The sequence below is a fragment of the Propithecus coquereli genome, unplaced genomic scaffold (assembly GCF_000956105.1).
Source record: "Propithecus coquereli isolate 6110/MARCELLA unplaced genomic scaffold, Pcoq_1.0 Scaffold148, whole genome shotgun sequence".
Taxonomy (NCBI): Eukaryota; Metazoa; Chordata; class Mammalia; order Primates; family Indriidae; genus Propithecus; species Propithecus coquereli.
The window spans coordinates 5,494,439-5,500,115 of record NW_012139191.1 but is presented as its reverse complement, the minus strand read 5'-3'; positions in this window follow the sequence as shown (position 1 = coordinate 5,500,115).

Sequence of the window (5,677 nt, the reverse complement as noted above, 5' to 3'; positions counted from 1 at the left end):
TTGCAGACTCTGTTCCATGCAGATACATTCGTATTCTTTGTAACAAAATAAATGGGGTCATACTCCACTTACTGCCTTGGGAACTTTGCTTTCCCTTCAGCAGCAGGCTCTGATGCTTTCCCGCGTCAGCGAATACCCTGCGGCGCGGGTTTAGTACAGTCCGCGCGGTGGATGCAACGCCACCTATTCAGCTGTGACCTCCTGCACGTCTTGGGTTCCTAAGTTCCTCGTCGGCAGCAACCTGCCCTTGCGCTCTGTGGGCCCCTGGCAGGCAGGAGGCCACGCAGTCCGCTCGTGCAAAACCCCAACTCAGAAACGGGCTCCCCAAACGGTTCCAGTCACTGTCCTTGCCACAGCCGTTCTTCATAAGGAGTGGGACCCCTCGGAAGGGTGCTGGGACTCACCCTGTGCTCTCCAGAGCCAGGGGGGCACCTGCCCTGTGCCCCCTTCCCCCGCCCCCACCGTGTCCCAGGCTCTGCTGCAGCACAGGGACAGAGGCGACACCCCTGCTCCAGGACAAGGAGCAGGCAGGGGAGAGGGGAGGAGAAGGGGCGGCCCCAGGTGGGAGGGGAACAGGAGCCAGGAGATCCCCGGGAGCTTGTTTTAACCCTGCTGCTCTGTGACTCTGGGGCCTCACTCAGCTTTTCCGTGCCTCAGTTTCCTCATCTGTAAACAGAGGGCCTGGGAGTAGAGGCCTCCAAGGAGGCCCGGGGCTGACGTCCTTTGTTTCATCAGGCTTGCAGGGAGGAGGCAGTAACAAACCTTCCTCCTCCTCCTGTCGGGGTGGGGTGCAAAGAGCCAGGGAAACATGTCCCCCCTGGCAGGGCACCCTCCCCTAGGGCGAGTTTGCTCTTCCCACGTGGGATCGTGTGATGGGCCGGGGCCCAGCGCCGCCGGTGGGATCCTGGGGCGGAGACGGCACACAGGGCCCACCCTGGCCCCCGCCCCGCTGTTCCGCAGGGGCGGCAGCATGAAGAAACGGGCGGTCTCGCCTGCTTGGGTGAGGCCGGGGAGGGGCTGCAGATGTGGTCACGTGGCCGCAGGGGTCCGAGGTGCCCCCTGGGAAGCCAGGGCTGGAGCCCAGCACAGGCGCTGGGTCCCCCACTCCACAGGGAAGGCCTTGGACGCGGTTCCCGACACGGGTGGCCTCTGGCCGTGGAAATGGTCAGGTGCCCCGTTTCCACCTGTGCTGGGTGACGCTGACCTCACCTGGGACAGGAAGTAGCGTCTGAGGTTGGGAGGGCCCCACCTGTGTCCAGCGACGTGGGAGACAACCGGGTGCCGCTCACTCACCTGGGCGGGGATGGGTGGCTACCGGCTCCTTCCGCATCTGGGGACCGTTTCCCGGAACCATGACAGCTCGAGTGCGGGAGCCAGATCTCTGCGAGCTCTGACCCTTTCCGCCTGTCCTGTCCCCAAGGCCCTTAGACCGAGGTTAATCATTCACACGGCCTGGGACCCACAGGTACAAAGTTCTCTCCCTCCCCCCCATACCTGCAGAAGCCGGCCTGTGGACTTAGGGTTCCAAGGAGCACAGAGCGTTGTTTATTTCAATCATTAAAATATTTTCTATGAAATAAATGTTGGCTGAAAAAAAATTAGAAAGTATAGGAAAGTGTAAACAAAAAAATAAAAACCACCGGCAAGCTCACCAACTGGAGATAACCCAACTATCGGTAACAATTCATTGTGTTTCCTCCCAGGGTTTTTGTTTCGTTTTTCTGCTAACTCGGTCAGGGTCCGCTAGGAATTTATTACAGAAACCACTGGAAATGTTTACAACACTATGAGTTTCATGCGGGGAATTGGTTGCATGACAATAGAAGAGCAAACAGCATAACCCGGTGGCAATAGGGTCACCAGATAAAATTTAGGAATGATGGATAAATAACAAATAATTTTTTGGTCTAAGTATATCCCATGCAACATTTGTTATTTGAAATTGAAATTCACATTTAGCTGGGCACATATTTTAAAGAATTGTTTTTGTGCTCTAAATCTAAACTTTGCTAAATTTCTAGCAATCCTAGCTGGAGAGGTAACTCTGATTGGCATCCCCGGGGGACCCAGCCCTGGCTGGGGAGACGAGGGAGGCCACAGTGCTGCCCCGACCAAGAACTACGGTCAGGCACTAAGGTCCGGGGGCCTTTTCCGCCCTGGGAAAGCTGGACAAGAGGCCTGCTTGCTGGGGATGGATCTCAGAGGGGAAGTAGCTGTCCTGTACGTGCTGTCCAGGTCCCCTGGCCCAGACCTCTCCCCCGCAACCCTCCCCTTCTGCTGGCCCCCTTGCCTCTGTGTGAGCTTTGCGCGTTGACGCCCGTGTGCTGTTGGCCCAACACGCCCCATGGTGCAAGCCACGAAGATGAATCCAGCGTGCACGGAGCAGGCTGGCTTCGCCCTCCCTCCCGTGTGGTCTACGCTCACTGTCCTCTTTCCCCTTTCTCCCGTCTACTCCTCTATTAGGAAATGGGAGTGTTAGGGCTTGAATTGTGTGCCCCCCAAACAGATATGTTGGGGTCCTGATCCCTGGGCCCTCAGAATGTGACCCTACTTGAAGATAGGGTCTTAATCAGGTGACGATGGAGTCATAGGATGGGCTCTAATCCCGCATGACTGGAGTCCTTATTTATAAAAAGGGGAAATCTGGACCCTGAGACAGACACGCACAGGGCAGACACGTGAAGGGACAGGGAGGAGATGCCGTGTGTTTGGAGTGACGTATTCACAGGCCGAGGGATGCCAAGGCCTGCAGGAGACACCAGGACTGCAGGAGGCCAGGAAGGACCCTCCCCTGGAGCTGTCGGGGTGACACCTCGACAGAATTCCAGCCCCCGGAACTGTGGGAGAACACGCTTCTGTTGCCTAAGCCACCCAGTCTGGTATTTTGCTACTGCAGCCCGGGGAAGCCAAAACTGAGTTAATTCTCCCAGTGCGGCGGAAATAAGTATCCTTTCAAACACGACCTAGCGCGAGGGGTAATTAGACCAGTGACCTGCTTTCCTGTATGAAATGGTTGCGTGGCAGTCGAAATGTTGAAAAACAGTATATTTCAGGACTCAAAAGAGGCACTTGCTCAGGACTTTTCTTGCAAAATAAAGAATCCCTTTGTAGACCAAATGCATAGACTTATCTTATGGGTACTGACACTGATTTGGTTTGCTCAGAAATAAGAAACATGAATTTAGATGTCTTGTATTTAAAAAGCCAGTTGCAACCATCGTCCAGCCCACCCTGCCCCTGGGAAGCGCTGGGAGCAGCCGCGAGTCCCGCAGCGCCCTCCGGACCCTCCAGTTTTCAGGCTTCCCTCTCCACGGGCAGAAGGCCACGAGGGGAGGTCTGTGGTCAAAGGTCTCGATGCCAACCGCGCTGATGCCTGGTGCGGAGCACGCGTGCTCTGGATGCTGGCTGGGCCGGGACTATTCTTAGCAGCCGGACTGGGCAGCAGGAGGCCTGGGGGGCGGGGGTGAGGGGATTGGATTCTGGTGGAGCTGGAGCAGTCACCCCAGGCTGGCCGGCCACCCTCCTTCCCGGCTGGAGTTCTGGGCGAGCGCTCCCCTGGGCGCTGAGTCGCCTCCTCAGCTGAGTGGGGCAACACCTGGAAAGTTGGAAATGGGAAGTGACTCGAGAGTTTGGCCCTTGCCCTGCTCTGACTCCGGGGCGGGTGGCCCAGACCTTGGAAAGGACGGACCTGCCCTGCCCGGTACCGGCTGCTGACCCCGGAAGCCTAATGGCTGGCGATGAGGGCAGGAGGAAGCAGGTGGAAGCCCTTCCTGGCTTCCCACGTCTCACGATGTGTGGACATGATGCCACGGGGTTAAACGAGAAAGGGATACGCAGGGCTTAGCCCACGAGGAAGTGACGGATCAGAGCCAGCCTATGGCGGGGGCCATGGGCTGTCAGGGGTTGGGGCCCAGCTGCCATGAGGTCCCCAGGCCCAGGGCTCAGCCTCCCTCCCCTTGCAGGAGCCGCCGTTTGCCACGGGTGCGGACCCACCTGTGGGCTGCTCCCTCTTCCTGGTTTCCTGGCTGGAGAAGACCGGGTCAGTGTGTCAAAGTGGAGAGGAGCTGGCTCTCCGCAAAGAAACCCAGGTACAAAGTCTGATACCCACTTCCCAGAGTCGCCTTCAGAGAGGCCATTGGCCCAAACCACCTACAGATCACAGACTGCTTGTGGGAGGCGTTGGAGATCACCTGGCTTGATGTTTGCCAAAGTGTGTCACTTGGAGAAAGTTCTGAAGGATGGATACTCTTGGATAAATGGCCTGCAGGACTTTTCAGGGCCTTGACTAAGCACACATGCTCAGAGACTCAATACACAGAATGTGGGGTGCAGCATTCCACGGGTGTCTTTGAGTGAAAACTTTTTTAAAAAGTCAGGCTTATTGAGATATGATTGACAAACAGTAAAACCCATCATTTTCAGTGTACAGTTCTCCGAGTTTTGCCTAATGCTCACGATTGTGTAGCCAAGACACAGAACACCACCCCCAAGCCACCCCCTTGCCCTGGCGGCCCGTCTCCCCCGCCCAGCTGCAGCCCCTGCAACCACTGGCCAGTTTTCCGTCTCTGCGGTTTTGCCTTTTCCAGCTTGTCTTCCCGATGGAATCCCACAGTGCTCAGTTGTCCGTGTCTGGCTGCTCTTACTCAGCACGACGCGTTTGAGTCACCCACGTGGCAAGTATCAGCGGCTTGTTCCTTTCTGCGGCGAGTAACATCCGCGCGGGGCTGGCGTGCCGTCGTCGGTGTGTCCGTACAGCGGGTGACGGACACGTGGGGCGTCTCAGTCGGGGACAATTGTGAATCAAGCTGCCATGAACATTTGCACACCAGGTGTTGGGCGGGCACTGGTTTCTACTTCTTGGGTGAATACCTAGGGTGAGGATTCCGGCTCATTTGGTAAGTGTCTGCCTAACTTTGTAAGAAACTGTCGACCCGTTTGCAAAGCGGCCGTACCATTTTGCACTCTCATCACTGGCGAACGTGACTCCATTCGGGCCGCGTCCCCGCCGGCGCCCGGCGTTGTGTTCATTACTTGTTGCCATTTTAGCCATGCTGTGGACGCACGTTTAGCTCGCTGCGGCTTTGATTTGCGCTGCCCTGGTTGATGACATCACCAATTAAGCACACGAATCAGGGCTAGCACCCGTTCATGTGCTTCTCTTCGTCTGTCTTTTTTGGCAAATACCTTTGGGTTTGTTTGTTTGTTTTGATGAGTATTTTCTGGGAAATGCTTTCCTGGCCCATCTCTTTATCTGAAAGATGACGAGGACAGTCAGAGCCAGAGAGTGGCGAGACTCGCCCGAGGTGGCCCAGTTCGCAGCACAGCTGGAACGAGAACGCGGACGGCTCTGCCAAGCGGCTCCTTCTCTTGTGCAGAAAGGTACGGAGAGGAAATGGAAGACCCACAGCGGCTGAGCGAGATTCATCTTCCTGGCTGGGCGCGGTGGCTCACGCCTGTAACCCTGGCACTCTCGGAGGCCGGGACAGGAGGATCCCTTCAAAACCCCTTTCGTCCACACTCTGCCCCAGAAACCTCAGTTCTGTCACTGTGTCCTCTTCCTTTGTCACCATACTTAAAGGTGTTTTACACCTCAGTTTCCTGGATGCATTTGTCCCTCAACACCATCCACTCAATCCGCACCTTCTGGAAGCTCCCGGAGTGCTTTTCCTCGCATCTG